The 20366-nt window shown below is 31.0% G+C and overlaps 1 long non-coding RNA gene across 1 annotated transcript in view; it reads left to right on the top strand.

Moving 5' to 3' along the window:
- The window catches only part of LOC145266471 (uncharacterized), a 33256-nt gene extending 14450 nt beyond the window's left edge, over nt 1-18806 (top strand). The window contains exon 2 of the long non-coding RNA XR_013864722.1: nt 16585-18806. This is a non-coding gene — a long non-coding RNA (uncharacterized LOC145266471). The remainder of the gene's footprint in view (nt 1-16584) is intronic.
- The last annotated feature ends 1560 nt before the right edge of the window (nt 18807-20366 follow it).

Genomic DNA, 20366 nt, shown 5'->3' with positions numbered 1-20366 from the left:
GACGTTTCTCCTTAAACGGCCGATCTGACTGGAGCATTTAGAAATGGTTGCTGTCGGCCAATCTGATAAGGAATTAATTCCGCTCTTTATCATCTAACCACTCTTTTTTTCCCCTCTTTTTCTGCCGCAATTTAACGCCTTTTTTATTACGCTGACACAGAAACTCGATTGGGGCCGATTAGCATATTTCGGCCACATTACGCCAATAAGATTAACCTAGAAACGTTAGGAAGATGATTTAGTACGTGGCCGCAAAAACAGAAAACAAAAATCCTTTGTGAATAAAAAACAGTTTCTATGTAAAAGAGGAATAAGGGGTAGGGGTGGGAGGTGAATATAAAACGTTTGATGTTTGGTCGACATGGAAGGACGTTTGATTTTTGTAAATTTATTTTGATTTGTTTTTCACAAATTCGCATTATTTTGTTGACATATATTCTGGAGTTGCACAAACTACAAATGAATAAGGTTATACAAATGTAAAAGATATATATATATATATATATATATATATATATATATATATATATATATATATATATATATATATATATATATATATATATATATGTGTGTGTGTAATAAAGTTAGGCATGTTTATACTTTATAATTTCTATGTAAAGGATTTGCTTCTAAACTAATTAACTGATAATCATGAATTTAGAGACACGGTTGCTTGTCGTAACACTTCAGATGGGAATTATATTTAGTTTTATATGCAAAGAGAGGAGGGGGTAAAAGTGCGTGAAAATTCTTTGTAAAAATCAGATATTTCTGTTTTTTGGTGATTTTTAAAGAGTAGATATTCAAGACAAATTTATTTGGAGTATTTCAAGTTTCTTTATGGCAGATAATATGAGCATGACCTTTATTTGAAAATTAAAATATTTCAGATTTGCATTGAATTTGATTTGCAGTCATTCGACACTATCAAAATTTCATGAATTTCTATTTTTTATAAGACCCTAAAGTTTAAGCCTTACATTTTAGACATTTTCTAAAATCATAGCATATTATTAGTTTCAACTAAATGAGAAATATTTTAGGCATGAGATTTATCATTACTACGTCTTGATTTTTAATTTTTGTAAGAGTGCAGAAAAACGGTGTAAAACTGTTTTGTTTGAGGAATTCATTTTACACCCGTAGTATGGGTATTCTAATATATATATGTTTACAAACATTTTCATATGAAATGTTTACAAACATTTTCATATGAAATGTTTACAAACATTTTTATATGAAAAAAAATGTATATATATATATATATATATATGGAAATAATTCTTTTTCAGTTTCAGTTATTAATCATTTATCATTTTTTTTGAAAAAAAATGATAAATGATTAATAAGTTATGGTTAATTTTAAAGTTTGTTTTTATAAGGTTAATCATTTAAATTATTTCAAATTACATTTCAAACTTAAGCGTGAATCACCTATGAAGATAATATTTCGAACTTAGGCTTGACAGTTCATTAGAAATGATATTTCAAACTTAATGAAAAATGTTGATTTTAAAACATAAATATTTGATCAGATTTTCGATATAATCTGGGTCAATATAAGACATATTTTTAACCCAACCTTTATTTTTGATTTGCATGATTTTTAAAGCCATGAATCGATTATGTATAATTTATATAAACATAAAACAATTCCATATTTGAATAGGTTTAGAGCAGACATAAGTAGATTAGTTTCTTGGTTCAATCATATAACATTCGTTTTGTGAATTCGTTTAAAAGAACACTGTTTAACATATAATTTTTAAAAACTCATCGTCATCGTCATCATCATCACATCATCGTCGTCATCATCATCATCATCATCATCATCGTCATCATCATCACATCATCGTTGTCATCATCATCATCATCATCATCATCATCATCATCGTATGAATCCGAAGATTGTATTGTTGGAATTAGTTTCTGCGATATTTTTTAGTCAGAATTCTTTCTCACGAGAGAGACCACGAAAAGGTTTTCAACATTCTAAGTCAAAGTGATTCTTGTGGTACAAACTGGATTCGAACTTGAAGCATCCAGATGTCGTCAATTCGTCACCTTCCAGCTTAGAAATAATGGTATTCAAATCAGTTCTGTGAGAATGTTTTAAAAAGTCAGTTCACTACTGGAGTTTCTTTAAAAAAAATAAACGCATGAAGAAAGACATTAATTTACTGTGAATTTAGACTGAAATGTTTACTAAGAGAACTAAATTATAAGGAAATATTTTTTCATCACGCACTGGACAGACGATAGACGAATCGCATAGATATATACGTAATTTTATGGAGTTTTAACTGTCAAATTAAACTAATTATGAAACTTCTGGAAAATTCTGAAAAATAGTGAAATGAAAAATGAGAAATGGTGTAATAATAATTTTTCGAACTTCACGTAAACGACTGAAGAAGTGTTGTGTTGATCACACGTAACAGTAGTAATAATTCATCGTGGATTTTTTTGTAACTGTTTGTATGTCGTCTACTTTTCACTAACAGCGGCTTGAAACTGCTTTTATCAACATAATAGCAGACAGTCATTTGTGGTTTAGCAATTCTTTGGGGTTTTCTTTTCAGTAAACTGTATACATTGGTTTTATATAATACCACGAGGTTCTTCTTCTAATTATCGTTCACTGTCCCAAACACGTCCGCTTTCCTCCCTAGTTTAGAAACAAGAGAAAGATTAGCTTTTTGTCACATCGACTTCCAGTCATCAAGTAACTTCCTGACACATTAGCCTAATATTCTAATTTTAAATTCTAATGAAAACTTTCCCTTAATAAACTTTGAATTTTCCTTTTTACGATCATTACTAAGAATCCACGACGAACTAGTACTACAATGGTTAACTGACTTTTTAAAACATTCTCATAGAGCTGATTTGAATACCATTATTTCTAAGCTGGGATGTGACGAGGGTTGGGGTAGGTAGGCACTGTGTTTATCATGACTTCATAAAATTGTTTTATTGAAGTTTATTTAAGAATCACTGTTGGGTACAACTTAATTCATGATAAATCTACTCCAAGTTCTAAAACTAAATATTACCATTTCTATTGCCATATTTTAATCTTCGTCACTTTCAGTCATATTCGAATCTGGCAAAGCCTACCAAGAACAAAATCTTCAACTTGTCACGTGCAATGCTTGGCTAAGTAAGCAATCAACCTCTGTGCATAGTTTACAACCTTCCGAGGTCAATGACGTCATAGGGGTTTTATTTTTTATTACTTTTTCTCCTTCACATTCTCCTCCTAAGATCCCTTTCCTCGGGATTGCCCGAAAAACCCTAGGAGTATTCTCTTATTCTTCCGATAGGATTCAAATTCTGACGTCATTAGTGTGCCACGTTCCTTCCTACGAGCGGCTTCGCCAATAACGTTAGCAAACAGGTTGGTTGAAAAACGTGTTTCCATCATGATTACGCCTCGCCTTAAGTAAACAATCCAGAAACGGAAGTTCCTCAATTGACGCGTTTGAACTGACAAAATATTTTTAATCGTAACAATGACAAATCGACAAAAGATAATATTCTAAACTCAAGTGTGAAAAAGGAACGAAAATGATAGTTTGAACAAGCACGACAGATCGAAAAAATATTTATCAACTTAAGCATGACAGATAGAAAAAATATTTGTCAACTTAAGCATGACAGATAGAAAAAATATTTGTCAACTTAAGCATGACAGATAGAAAAAATATTTATCAACTTAATCACGACAGACCGAAAATAATATTTATCAACTTAAGCACGACAGAGCGAAAATAATATTTATCAACTTAAGCATGACGGATCGAAAAAAATGTTTATCAACAGAAATGAGCGTTTGAAGATGCTATTTCAACAGAACGATAAAAATGCTATTTCAAACTTTCGCAGGACAAACATGTGAAACTATTTTTTTTTTTTTGCATTAATGGCAGAAAACTGATAGGGGGGGGGGCATAGTTTTGAAAACTGAATTATCATAACATTTTTTTGTAGGTTTCCGATTACCTTTTCGTTATATTTTAAAGGTTAAGCCTAAAGTTAATTCCCAAAAGGGAAAATCATACTTTTACACGTGTAAAAAAAAAAATTATAATGAATTTTTTTTTTCACGGCGACATTCGGAAACTGACAAGTTCAGCTAAATTTTGAAGTTAAATAAATTCATTGTAAACATCATTTGAAAAGTGTTAGTATTGGGTTTCTGAGACTATTTCAAAAATAATTATTAAAATCCTAAGATATTAAATTAATTAAAAATGCCTTGTTTGTAAAAAAAAAAAAAAATAGCTTAATCAGTCCCCAAAAGCGAGCTGGCTTCGCACAATCAAAACAAATAAAAACCCGTCTAGAATGAGTTCTATTGAAGCCCAAAATATCGAAAAATCAAAAGGCTGTCTTAAAATGACGTCGGGTGGTTTAAAATTGATTGGTTTCTTTTACCTAGCCGTGCATCCGTACATTCCTATCGTGAATATTTGTATAATTTTTACCATTTTTAATTTATTTTTCTGTTTCTGCTTTTCATTTTTTTTCTTTCAAGATTATATAAAATTATGTTACGTTGAAGATTACATATTCAGGCAAAGAAAATATTAGAATCTTACATATAAAATTATGCTAAAAATATAAAAAGAGGCAATATATTTTGTAATTATACTTTTTTGTGAAAATATTAAATTATCAATACTTAATCCAATGATAATATTGTTAGTTCGAGAAATTAATTCATCTTCGAGTTATATCGATTTCATTAATACGGAGTTTGGGGGATTTTTTTCGTAATGTTCCTGAAAAAAATACTTTTTTTAATTGTTATATTTTACGATGCTTTATTTTCATAAAAAAAGCAAAAATGAATTTATTATTTTTTTACTACTGAAAAGCATAACTTTAGTAAAGATGTTTTTGTTAAAACAAAATAATACATTTCCACTAAGGTTCAAATAAAAATAATGGGTTCATTATATTCAGTGATAATTATTGGATCAGTACTGAAAATTTCATTAAAATTCGATAAGGCCTGATTTTTGGTGAATTATTAAGTAAAGGGGAGTAATTAAGTAAAGGGAAGTAATTAAGTAAAGGGAAGGGTCAAGATGTTTATACATTTTGAGCATCGACTATTCATTTGCACATACCTAGCTTTTTTTTTTTTATCTAAATCTGTCATATCAACGAAAAGTTTATTTAAGGACGACAGATCAACGAATTTTTTATTCGTCTGCCATGCTAAATCAATGTAAATTTTATAGGCACCGCCAAAAATGGCCGCAAAATCAAGTTGTTGTTGTTTTTTAAAACTAAATTACATTTATTAAAATCCATTATTTCTGAGTAACTTTTTTTTTCCAGAAAGATAAAACCCTGAATTTTATCATATAGAAAACAGAATAATGTAAAACTTTTTCTACTATTTTTAATTCAATTTTAAATGTTAAATTTTCCCAAAAAGTTAACAATTGTTATTTTTTGTCTTGCACAAAAAACGTACTTAAATATTTAAAAAAAAGGGTTTTTGAAATAATTTATTTATTCATTTATTGTCTAACTAAGATTTAGGATGATTTTCTAAGAGAATATGCAAAAATATTATAATATAAGTACCTGAATTTCAAATAATTCCACTTATTCATATATGTAACCAGATATTTCGCGTCGCCGAAGAGTTCAGATCGACTCTGTTTACGTTTTCTTTCGATGAGACGAAAACTATGGAAGACTAAACAGGCCAAAAAAACTTATTTTTCAGTGACGAAAATTTCAATGTATTATTAAGCTGAGGCTGGCCAGTACCAGATGGGTGACCATTTGTATGAGTTTGGTTTTTAATGTGTATGTGTGTGGGGGCCAGGCTCCCCAAAATGGGGGGAGGGGGCAATTTAAAGCAGAATAAAAAAAAATTATTTCAGCGCGTTTGGTCCACCGTAGTCGAAAGGCGGCAAACGTTTTCAAACGAGATCGAAAAAAATGATGCTATTTTTAACACAAAGGGCACAATATTTATCGAATTTTTTTTTTTTGTATCGATTATTCAAAGCATGCTCTGTTTAATAATGGTCATGCATTATTCGGCTCGCTAAAAAAAAATTGTTAATTTATTTATCAAATATTTTAAAATGGCTTTTTTCGTATAAATATAAAAAAAATTTTTTTTTTGTTTTGCTTAACTTAAATTAATTATTTTACTTAACATATTCACCGAATTTCACACTTCAAAACTCAAAAGCGGGATAATTAAACACAATCGAAGTTCTGATATTCAGACGTCAAAATAAGGTATGCAAACAATTTTTTTTTTTTTTTTTTTTAATCTATAATTCTGTCCCTTACAACAACACAATATGTTTTGTTCAGTTTCAGATGATTATTTTAAGCATATTTGTTCCCACTTCAAAACAAGGGGGGGTTTTGTAAGCAAAAAAATATATATATATAAATATCGTTTATGAAAAATAAGTACAGTGTTATAAAGTTCATTCTTCTCCTAATAATCGCTGAAAATTTCGTATTGATCGGATAATTACCTGATTTTTGGTAGATTTTTAAAAAGACGGTCCGTCAAAAAGTACTGACCTGCCCCCCCAGTTTTGGCGGTGCCTAATGTAAATAATATCCGAACTTAAACATGGCAATGAAAATAATATTTCGAACTTAAGCATGGCAATTTAATGTAAATAATATTTCGAACTTAAGCGTGACAGACAAATGAAAATTATTGTGAGGATAATATATGAACTCTTCTGACCTGTATAAATAAACCGGGAGGCATCAACTCTCGTAATGGTGTGTGTGTGTACTTTGTAATACGCCATCTTGGCATTAAGTACAACGACTGTTGTTCTTCTCTATCTCAATACAAATACCCTTCTCTAACCCATACGTGTGTCCGTGTATTCCTTACGGGCCACACAAACTTACTACTAGGAATTTGAATTCAGAAAGGAGATACGCACAACTTGGTGACAAAGAATTCAAATTCAGAAAGAACCACCGGTAACAAAATCCGTTTCGGAACAATAAGGAAAACGATAAAGTTATACCAGTAATCGTACAGGGAAGTAGCATTCTCAATATTTTTCAACTGGAACTACGAAAAGATCTCAAAAGTTTTTAAAAAACATAAAAAAGAAAAACAAAGTTTTGTCAGACACCAAAGAAAAAATTCTCGAAACTACTGTAAAACTAAGGATTTTCTCTAATCAAATTGTTTTTCTTCGCAGAAAGTAAAAACGTAAACTTACTTCAGCAATTATAGTAATCCTTATATACAATAAAAACGTCGCAGTTTTTCCCCTCTTGAGCACGATGCCGTAGGTTTACAGCAACATTTATTATGTCTACGCTATTAGCAAATGTATCCATAAAACGACATTTTAGACGCATTCATGCGTCATAATAATACCCCAGATTTAATTATAGTAGTAACATCATCATGATCGCAAAGATATACAATGAAAGTAGTTGTTATCTTTCCCTTTAAATAAAAAGTACTAGTCCTTCTCCCAGTCGACACCTGGAGGTGTTCTGCATTAGAGTCATATATGGGTTTTCATCCTAATTTTCTAGCTCATATACTTATACATATACCATAATCTTTCCTTTTCTCTATACCAAAAATAATGATTTCTCCCTCCTCACATTTCACAAAATCCCATTGGCTGACAACTAAATATTCGGTCATTCTGAAATAACGAAACGTCTTTCAAAGAAGAACGCTCCAGATATAAAAACAAACATGGCTTCCCTGATTAGATTAGATTACATACCCTGATTATAAACTTCGGAAACTCAAAAACAATGAAATGAACTTTATTTTTATTGTTACCAGAAAAGATGTACTTTTCTTGTTATTATTTTAAAAAGAACGAATTACTATTTCCTTACCTTTCTTACTAAAATATTTCGTTACCCTATTACAACATTGTTAATTCTTTCATTTTTCCCATGCGTGCCTTCTAATTATGTTAACTTTTTGGTTACTTTATAAAAAACAATGTTGCTTTCATTATGAAATTGTTTTATTAAAATTATATTTCCTTACGCATTTTTTAAATAAATGTTTTTTTTACAATTATATGTTGATACATTTGGATACAATGCATGTTTTGGTTTTCAAAGATTTTGTGTTCGGATAAAAAATTTTGTTTATTACTTATTTGTCGTTCAAGAAGAAATTGGAATTTTTTAAATTTTAATTTCGTCATTTATATATTTCCTTTACATTTAAAAAGTATCATAAAAAAGAATTAATAATTATATTTAGAAAGAAGGATAACGAAATAGTAATTCATTTTTACTAAAATATTAATAGGGACGCATGTGAAAAAAGTCCATTTCCTTTTGTTTTCGAGTTTCCAATTCGATTTCAAACTTTTGAAGTTTGTTTATATTAATAATGTTTCACTAACTTTAAATGGGTAAAATTTAATCACGCGATGATTTCACATGTGAGGATGTGATAAAAATTTAATTGAAATTAACCGCGTTGTTTAACAAATAAAAACAGAAATAATGCGCGATGAAGTTTCAAAATGAGTAAATTTGTTTTCTTTTATAATTTATATTTAAAAGCGTTGAACAATACGAAGTACAATTTTGAGTATTTATGTATTTTTGGACCGTGCTGAAATAATGTTTTTATTTTTAAGGCCATTTTTAGCTTGGGGAGGGGAGGGTGTTTTGTGACTATTCTTCCACCTTACGATTGAATAAAAAAAACTTACCGTGCAACTTGTATTTAACATGAAAACAATATTTACAAATACAGTGGGACCAAAAATGCATAAACACTAAATTTTAAAGTAGTTATTGATCTCGGATGTATATGATGGCAGAACGCAATACCATTTGTCATGCATATGAGAACTATATATACTTTAAAACTATATATACTTTAAAACTATATATATACTTTAAAACTATATATACTTTAAAACTATATATACTTTAAAACTATATATACTGTAAAGCAATATATATACTTTAAAACTATATATACTTTAGAACTATATATACTTTAAAACTATATATATATTAAAACTATATATACTTTAAAACTATATATACTTTAAAACTATATTTACTTTAAAACTATATTTACTTTAACATTATATATACTATAAAACTATATATACTTTAAAACTATATATACTTTAAAACTATATATACTTAAAAATTATATATACTTTAAAAACTATAAATACTTTAAAATTATATATATTTCAAAAATTATATATACTTTAAAATTATATATACTTTAAAACTATATATACTTTAAAACTATATATACTTTAAAACTATGCATACTTTTAAACTATATATACTTTAAAACTATATATACTTTAACATTATATATACTTTAAAACTATACATACTTTAAAACTATACATACTGTAACATTATATAAAAACTTGGCGCTTGTGCAGTTTTTGGCACACCGCTATTTTTAATAGTTTTTTTTTCTGGTTAAATTCAAGTGTTATGATATCTTTTTATTTCTTATATTGTAAGGCTGAAGCACATCCTTGTTTTAAAAAACACCCTCCCAATGTAAAGAATGGCTTTCAAAATAATAATATCATTATTACAACACAGAACAATAAATACATAAGTACCCAACAGTTCAAAACCTTTATCTTGTATTATTTCTTTTTTGTTTATTTGTTAAAGTTTATATGAAAATATAATCGCATGATTACATTTTCAATAATAACGTGATTTAATTTAACCCATTTAAAGTTTAATAGGCATACCAAACTTTAGTGAGTATGCATTTTTGATATCGCGCTATTTGTACATATTTTTTTATAGGTTAGCATCGAGTTTCACAATATTTTTTATTCACTTGTAAGGTGGAAGCACAGATTATCGTACACATCTACGATAGCGTGATACACATTTCGGATTTAGCAACAGCGCGCAGAATGTTTACACACAGGCTGATAGCCATTATTTATTCATTTTCTAAAAGAAAATGAATAAATAATGGCTATCAGCCTGTGTGTCGATCAAACATTATACACTTATTAAAAAAAATAAAACAACTGATTAGTCTATTTTTGCAGTACCTACACGTTTCTTTTCTTTTATCCAACAAAACTAGGCTGTTTTAGTCTTAGTAACAAAAATACCTTGCCCTGAAGTTTATCTTGATCCATACCCTAAAAAATACCCTGAACCTTCCAGCAAATTTTGTGACAAACCCACCCCAGGCACAAAATGGTATGTCTATTCCGAAAGCCATTTTTCACATGAGGAGGTTATGGGTTGGTCAACAACAAAAACAACAACAACAACCGTATTTTACATTTTTTTTTTAAAAGTGAACAGAAAATAATAACGTCAGAAACAGAGTTGCATAAAACGCAACTAAAACCATTTTTTAAAAATGCGTCAGAAGACGTTGAATCTCGACTCACCGGTACCGGTTCAGCGGAGAGAAAATTCACTAACCTTTTTCTACCCATATTCGTGTCCATGTTGTTCATAGTAACCATTCCGGTATGTATTATTTACTTCGAACTTAAGCATGACAGACTAATGAAAATAATATTTAAACTCCAGCATGACAGATCAATGAAGATGTTATTTCAAATTTAATCACGAAGGATCGATAAATATATTTCAAACTAACACGTGACAATGAAAATATTTTAAACTTAGGCATGATCGACCAATAAAAATGTTACTTCTAACTTTAGTGTGATAGACGGATTAAAGTATTTAATTCAAAATTAGGTATGAAATTATGTTCAATAATTTTTGTCTTATTGCCTTTCAATGATAAGAACACCCAAATACATCTTAAGTTAACAATAACATTTGACACACTCTTTTAAAAAGCCAGTGTCAACACTGGCTTTTTAACCTGCTGTGATGACTCTCTTCAGTCCAGGAAATAATATGAAGATTGTTTTGATAGGCTTTAAATAACTGCACAGATAAAAACCTGAACTGATTACTCCTCATGTTCACGTGATTGCACCACTCCATGTGTACGAATGGCACAATAACAAAGTTCTCAGTAATTATTTATATTTTAAGTGATAATTTTCTTAAGGTTGAAAGTTCAGCACCGAGTGCAAGTGTTACAAAATATATGTAAGAATTTCTTAAAACTTCTACCCGACTATGGCTGATCGGACGCGAATAATCTAATTTCGTGGATTAAATAAAGGTTCAGTTAAAAATGCTGTACAAATTCCCGAGTCCGTCAAAATGCATCCGGAGAAGGTCAGAGGTTGCATCTGCAGAGATGTTATATAATTCAAGATGAGAATATTAGTCCGAATAATCCAATTAATGCACATAAGAGTATAGCTTAAATGAATGGTGTTTAATGAAAAAAATATATATAATAGTAAATGTGAACGGCGAGTTAGATGAGAAGTGGTTGATGGAGGGGAATAGGGAACTTACTTGCATTAGTATCAACAGCAAATTAAGTGAAGGCGAGTAAAAGGTTGACGTTAATAAATAACGTAAATAATGAAGAAAAGAAAAAAAAGCGGCCGGTAAGGGAAAAGAGGGATTTAAATCGGACAGCAGATATATGACGCGCTTATCGTTTATCATGTTTTATACAGTTATATATTCTAACTATGTTTTATACAGTTATATATTCTAACTATATTTTATACAGTTATATATTCTAACTATATTTTATACAGTTATATATTCTAACTATATTTTATACAGTTATATATTCTAACTATGTTTTATACAGTTATATATTCTAACTATATTTTATACAGTTATATATTCTAACTATGTTTTATACAGTTATATATTCTAACTATATTTTATACAGTTATATATTCTAACTATATTTTATACAGTTATATATTCTAACTATATTTTATACAGTTATATATTCTAACTATATTTTATACAGTTATATATTCTAACTATGTTTTATACAGTTATATATTCTAACTATGTTTTATACAGTTATATATTCTAACTATGTTTTATACAGTTATATATTCTAACTATGTTTTATACAGTTATATATTCTAACTATGTTTTATACAGTTATATATTCTAACTATGCTTTATACAGTTATATATTCTAACTATGTTTTATACAGTTATATATTCTAACTATGTTTTATACAGTTATATATTCTAACTATGTTTTATACAGTTATATATTCTAACTATGTTTTATACAGTTATATATTCTAACTATGTTTTATACAGTTATATATTCTAACTATGTTTTATACAGTTATATATTCTAACTATGTTTTATACAGTTATATATTCTAACTATGCTTTATACAGTTATATATTCTAACTATGTTTTATTCAGTTATATATTCTATGTTTTATACAGTTATATATTCTAACTATGTTTTATACAGTTATATACTCTAACTATGCTTTATACAGTTATATATTCTAACTATGTTTTATACAGTTATATATTCTAACTATGTTTTATACAGTTATATATTCTAACTATGTTTTATACAGTTATATATTCTAACTATGTTTTATACAGTTATATATTCTATGTTTTATACAGTTATATATTCTAACTATGTTTTATACAGTTATATATTCTATGTTTTATACAGTTATATATTCTAACTATGTTTTATACAGTTATATATTCTAACTATGACTTAAAGTAGAGCTTTGCTGTCACATTTGCTGCTCATGCCACTCTTTCTGATCTTGACAGAATACAAAATCGATTTCGTAATCTAGTGGTGGTTGGGGTAGTTTTTTCTCTTCTCTAGATCCTTTCACAAAATAGATGCTGCTAGTAGTGCTCTTCCCTTATTCATTTGGAAGTTTTTCAATTGCGTTTCAATACTTCTAAATTTCAGCTGCAAAAAACTTCCATTTTTATGTGCCGAAAATCAAACAGAATTCTTATGATCGTGTTTTTTTTCAAAAAGGATTGCTTCCCTGCAGGCTGCAACATGATCCTCTTCAAAACTTTCTTCTTTTTCTTGTGCGTTAATCCCGAGCAACGGCAGAGTTCACAACGCGAACATTTCTCTCTATCACTTGGTCCTTGGTCCGTGTGAAGGCTGCTTTAACAGACATCTTTTTGCGGGGTGTCTGTCCATTTCACCATTGGTTTTCCTATTGGTTACTTCCTCGCCATTTCTAAACAGAAAGGCAAGTTCCACGATGGTGTCGTTGTTGATCTTCAACATGTCCAAACCATCTGAATTTCTATTATCTCATTCTACCTTTAATTGGTGTGATGTGCTAATGTTTTTAGTCTCATCACGTGATCGAGCAGTGTAATTCAAAGGTATTTTTGGTTTCTATAGCGAGAAATTTTCGTTCCACATTCTTCGTTGTCAGCGCTTGGATCCTCACATCCTCTTGAAATCAATTGTGAATATTCACTTGATATAATCAATCTTCAAAATTTTTTTCGACACTTTCAATCCTCTCATGGTATTCGTAATCATTCAACTCTTATTCTCGAGTAACGTTTGGACTTGATAAGTGGTGGCTAATTATAAAAGAAATATCTTCGTAGATTTTACATTTATAGAAGGTTCTATGGATTTAAATATTAATTACTTCATTATTTAAGTAGAAAATTTCTGTACTTGAAATATGTGCTGTTTATTTCTCAGGTGTATATTATTTAGGCGGAGATAATGAGATAGTCTATTGATATTACATAGCAAGCATTTACTCATAATATAGTCATAAAAAATTAACGGATAATATTATCTTGATTTAAAACCATACTTTCTTATGCAAGTGTGTTGTCTTCTCCAAGGACTAAAGTCAATTTGGTAGCTGCTAACAATATTATCACATGTTGCATTTTTTTTTTTTTTTTACACAGTGATCACCACTTATCAAGGCCCGGAAGCCACTCAGGGATAAGGGTTATTGCAAGTACATGACGTTAGTGAGGAGATTTGCTGAAATGTTTACTTAAGGGGGCGGTTCATTAGGAATTTGTTAACATTGGACTTGAAGACATCCAAGTTGTAGTCCGGAGGGAAGCAGGCAGACGGAACAGAGTTCCACAGGCGTGCAGTTCTAAGAAAGAAGCTTTGTTCATGGAATCTGCGTTTTGATTTAGGCACAGATATAGAGAGGGGGAAATTTTTCACAGTGGATTCAGCTAGACGGGTGTTTTTCGTGAAAGATTGGCGAGGGGGGACCAGAGATTGGAGTTCAGACGAGCATCTGCCATGGAAATAACGATAAAACAAGGACAGGCTCGCAACGTCTCTTCTGTGGGAGAGAGGTTGCAGGGTAGAGAAAATGGCATCCCCCACTAAGCCACGAAGTCTATTTTGTACTCTGTCAAGGCAGGATAGGCTGTCTTTAGCAGCTCCTGCCCAGATATGGCAACAGTATTCCATCCTTGGACGTACTTGGCTTTTATATAGATAGAGAATTGCATCAGTAATGAGATATCTTCTGGAGCGGTAGAAGGATCCCACCATCTTTCCAGCGACCTTGGCAACAGACTTGATGTACGTGTTCCATTTCAGATCAGGAGTAAAGGTCAAACCCAGAAGCTTGTCAAAACACGGGGCCTCACCCAGACGAGAGCCATCCATCACAATTGATGCCAGATGGGGATCAGAGCGTTGATGATGTAAGGATAGCAGTTTGGTTTTGGATGCATTAAAGGTAACCAGCCACCTTTTCCCCCGCTGAACCACGCGCTCGAGATCAGAGGAGAGAGAATCAGAGAGAACTTTGTCATTTACAGCCTTTGATGTGTTGCCGTAGATGGTCGTGTCATCAGCATAGATGTCAACGAATGATTTAAGTATGTGTTTAGGGAGGTCATTGATGTAGATCAGGAAGAGAGTTGGACCCAGGATTGACCCCTGAGGGACTCCAGCATTTATATTGCAGGCCTCCGATTTTTGTCCATCTACCACTACTCTTATGAGCCTATCGGAGGAAATGATTTAATGATTGAGAAAACATTTCCAGTTATACCGTAGCTGGAAATCTTGTGAAGTAGACCCTTATGCCATACCTTGTCGAAGGCCTTTGATATGTCGAGAGCAATTGCCCTAGAAAGGAAGCCTTTGTCAAGAGATTCACTAATCCTGTGGGATATAACCGTCAGCACATCTGCGGTAGATCTTGCAGAGCGGAAACCATATTGTGTGTCACTAAGAAGGTTATTCCTGCTGAGGTGGTTGACTATTTCTCTATTTAATATGGATTCCAGCAACTTACTCATAACACACAGGAGACTTATTGGTCTGTATTGAGAGGGAGATGACTTATCACCTGAATTCTTTAATACAGGGCAAACTGATGAGGTCTTCCAGGGAGTCGGAAAGCACTTCTCCTTAAGGCAGCGCTTAAATAGTTTCGTAAGTATGGGAGCAAGTTCTGGTTGAAGCTTTTTTAAAACTATAATTGGGATGCCATCAGGGCCAGTTGCTTTACTGGAATCTAGGTTCTTTATTAGCTTGGCGACCTCATGCACGGATATTTGTATGTTACCTAGCTTGTTCTGTGTTATAGGAGGAAATATGGGGAGTTGATGGCCTTCGTCGCATAGGGTAGAATTAGCTGCAAAGTTCTTTGCAAATAGTTTGGCCTTGTCTGACGCTGACGAGATGACCTCTGGTCCATTGATAATGGTTGGGATAGAGCGCACACTTCTGTTCAGGATCCTATTTGTTATTTGCCAAAACTGGTGGGATCCAAGCCGCTGATCAGCTACCTTGGATTTAACAGATTGGGCATATAGATCTCTTGCATTTTTATTACTCTTTTACAGTGGTTGCTGGCAGACCTAAAAGCTAACAATATTATCACATGCTGCTAACAATATTATCACATGCTGCTAACAATATTATCACATGCTGCTAACAATGTTATCACATGCTGCTAACAATGTTATCACATGCTGCTAACAATGTTATCACATGCTGCTAACAATGTTATCACATTCTGCTAACAATATTATCACATGCTGCTAACAATATTATCACATTCTGCTAACAATATTATCACATGCTGCTAACAATATTATCACATTCTGCTAACAATATTATCACATGCTGCTAACAATATTATCACATGCTTCTAACATCATATTTTTAATTAAGTAATTTAAGTAATATGACGAAAAATCATTTGAAAATGAGATGGTTTATTCATCTGAATATGTTCATTATATGAGCTGAAAGTCAAAAGGGGAGCAGGCAAGAAGAAAGCAAAGTAAAGAGGTGGGGGATAAATTTAATTGAAATGTGGTTGATAACTGATATTTCTGGAAAATTGTGTTATATTAAATTTTGGTAACTGCGTTGATAGTTCGAGTGGAAGTCGATCCTAGTTAGGAAGAATAACAAAAATCGCCTCAATATAAGAGTATTTCTCCTTCACTAACGATAGACAGATAAAGTGTAGCATTAGAACAGATGCTACACTTTACTCCTTGCCAAACGTTACTTTCCAATTTCTACAACTGGAACGTAATCTGGGAAATGCTAATAGTTCTCTTGTGATACTTATATATCTATTTAGTTAAGTAACAAAATTTATTGATAAAAAACAGAACTGTATTTAGTTATACATTTTTGATTAGAATATTCATTTTTTACATTTCAGATAAAAGATAAAAAGACATTCCAGATCAGGTCAATATGGCAGAGTCAGCCACTATGAAATTCGTCCTCTTCTTCATGTTCGTGACCATTGAATTAATATGTGTCCGACCAATTGTCGGGTCGGCACTCCCCTGCACCTCTTGTCACATTGACGACGACCTTTTACTGGAAAAAAGCTGGGTATGCGGCGAGTGCGGCTCCATGTATGGGAGCCGGATTGAGCACTGCTGTTTTTGCAATGAGACTTACTACACCAACTGCCGCGTGGCCACGGGTATTGATGATAGTAAGGATACGGATCTCCATTGGAAGTACGATAAAAAAAAGAAGATATTCGTGCATTAATGGACAAACATCTTTTTAAATTACACATTTTCAATTGACACATACGCACTATGAAAGTACACATATAACAAAAATATATGAATTGAATAATTGAATGCTTTTCAGCATGAGCAATAGTTTCACACAGATCACTTGAAGATCAGTCGACAAAAAACATGATATACAAAGAAATTACAAAATCACGTTTATTGTCGTCTAATAATCGCACAGGACAGGAAGACATTGATCTCGATTGATTGAAAAGTACGTAATTTGTACAGTAACTACTGCACTCTGTCTGAGAAGACATCGATCAGGTGTATATAGCATATATGTGAAGATCCCAAATTTTGAGCAGGTTTTAAAAACAATCCTTACATCTCTAAGTATGTATACACGCACACACACACACACACACACACACACACACACACACACACACACACACACACACACGCACACACATATATATATATATGTATGTATGTATGTATGTATGTATGTGTGTATGTACACTCACACACATTTTTCTATATATAATCGAAATATGCCAAGAACAGTCATTCCAGATATATTAAAAGATCAGAAGGGCTTATTAAATAAAAATCATTATTTCTAGTTAAGTGTAGGCGTATAAATAAATACTTATTCTTCTATGAAATCGACTACACTCAAACCTGGCGGGTATTCTTTTCGAAAATCGGCTCCAAAATTCTGATTGAAACACATGATGTTGAATGCCTTCTCGGTCAAAGTGGTCTAACAATGCAATAAATGACTGTTTTTGAATCAGTCACAACCATTACTTTCACGTTTGGAGCGATTCGTCAGATGACTAGAACAGGATTTTTTGGTGCTTCGTTTACTCACAGAAAGAAAAAACAAGCATAAAAAACGCGTGTTAGATCCATGTGATTCCAACGTGAAAGCAATGGTCGCGATTAATTAACAAACACATATTTTATTCAGTCATAGCAACATACATACACACACATATATATATACACATATACACATATATATACATAGGAAACATATCAATTTTGTTTGTAGTGCACACACATTTTCTTTATCCGTTTTTTTAATTACTAATCTGTAAGAGAAGCAAGTACTTTTGATTCTACTTGAGTTTATCTTTAAGGCATTTAAACAAAATTCCGAGTTGATTTTTTTTATTGTTTTCAATAGATTTGAATATCTTCTTAAATACTTCGAAAATGATAGCAAACTGAGTCAAAAGTACTCACATTTCAAAAAAAAAAAAAAAGAAAAAAGATCAACAATTTAAAAAGTCAAAACTGGCCATGTTTACTTTGTAACTCCTCGAAATTCGAAAGAACAAAGATTTACGGATATAGCATAAGAAACTCAATACGCGATAATTATAAGTTTTCTTGTGTGTCTAGTTATATTTTATTGAGATACTAGAACAAAATAATTTCTGTTAAATTAATGTGAAAAAATGAAATTGAAAAATTCACCAGATCTGAAAAGACTAAAGAGAGCAGGAATAACTATTTACTATTTGCTATTTACTATAGCTTGAGTTTGTTTCTCTCTACACACGCACACACACACGCACACACACACACACACACACGCATATTTGACACATTAGACAGATGCTAGTATAGTGAGATTATAATTTGTTTGAGATTGAAGTTTTCTGCTATTTCTATTTATTTGTTCAGAATGAGGTGGGCGTCGCAGTAAACTCTGTGTAGACAATTTTTCTCGCAAACATGAAAATTGTTTTATGTCGCCATAATCTCATGTTTACTTCAATTCCAAATAAAATACGATGTTGTATTTTTCATTGTGTATAGACTGAGGAAAGTTGTGATAATGCGAGAAGGTTTGAGAACCGGATAAAAACTGAATAAAAAAGTGAAATAAAAACGATAATAAGAAAACGGCGTTATCATACTTTTCTTTTATATATCTTTCACTTTATAAACTGCATACCTGTACAGAGATTCTAATATTATGATGCATCGCCTTCTTGCCACGATTGGGGAGAAGAGTTGACTACTAGCACCGACGTGACTCTATGAAGTGAATCAATCAAAAGAATATATTCACACGAGTTCCTCGCATTGTCATAGCTTCATAAAATTTATTAATAAAGTAGATTTGCTTCTCGATGTAATAGTTCAATTTAAAGTATCTCTCTTTAAAATTGATACACAATATTATGACTGTAAAGATGAATTAATGATTAATATTTCATTTGTTAAATAATTTAAATTAATTACTGATGATTATTGCATACAAACGTCAATTTGGTTATTGATATAAGAAGAATTTATTCTGAATAGATATATAACTCTACTTGAGAACTATTGTATAAACGCAATAAGATTAATAGAATCCATTACCGACTACTGTTTAAAGCTTCAATTGATATGGAAACACACACACACATACACACACACAAACACACACACACACACACACATATATATATATATATATATATATATATATATATAGTCGTACACGTAATGTACGATACATGTACTAATCCATTACGAGCCAAAAATTTAACGAACAACTAAACATATGAATATATTGTTCAAGTTTGCAATCATACACGGAATGCTTACGATTTCCAGCTTGTTTCTGCTTCCCATGGATCCCCATTCTGAAAACAAACAGTGACATTAATTATCCAGTTTTGTTCAATGTTAAACGAGTTTTGTTTGTGTCAATAAACTATTTATTTCTTATTTATTTCTTATTTATTTGATTTTCAGTAAAACAAAAGCACACAAAATAATAAAACGTGTTAGTCATTTGATGAAACGCTAACAGCGTAAAACCACTTTTCATGACTGATTAAAACAAACACGTGCTGATCCAATTACACATAAACACATACACACATATATATATAATCATGCTTAACTTATTTTTTGTAGCCACACAATATGAAGAATTATTATACTTGTGTCTTTGTTCGTGAGCGGCTAATAAAGATATTTTATGACAAAGCATTAATATTTCGTTGTAATTAATATTTCGTTGTAATTATTCATCTTTGCATTTTTTGTTCGTATTTTAGGTTTTTGGATATTTTTGTTTTATTTATGTTTCATGTTTGTTTTTATTTTACTTTTTTTGTTGTTGTTTCGTTTGTTTGCTTAATTTAATTTATGTCATTTGTTATTTTGCTGCTTGCGAAAGCTTGTTCTGTTTTTTATTTTGTCATATATATTTTTTTCTTATGGCGTCGGTGCTTTTGCGAAGGTGGGGTTTAAAAATGAGTGTACCAATGGAGTTTATAATATCTGTGACGATGAATTTTTATTACCGATGAAGATATACATGAACAACAATCAACAAATAAATTCAACATGTTTTTATGTTTCTCTCTTGATGGATAGTTTACATGGTGTCACAGTGCACCTGTTCAAAAAATTCAGCAGCAGTGAATATCCCACCATGTTTCCATTACTT

This window comes from Euprymna scolopes, chromosome 41, assembly GCF_053919585.1.
Source record: "Euprymna scolopes isolate OS-2025 chromosome 41, ASM5391958v1, whole genome shotgun sequence".
Lineage (NCBI taxonomy): Eukaryota > Metazoa > Mollusca > Cephalopoda > Sepiida > Sepiolidae > Euprymna > Euprymna scolopes.
The sequence above is the reverse complement of the archived record's forward strand: the minus strand, read 5'-3'. Positions and strand labels throughout refer to the sequence as shown.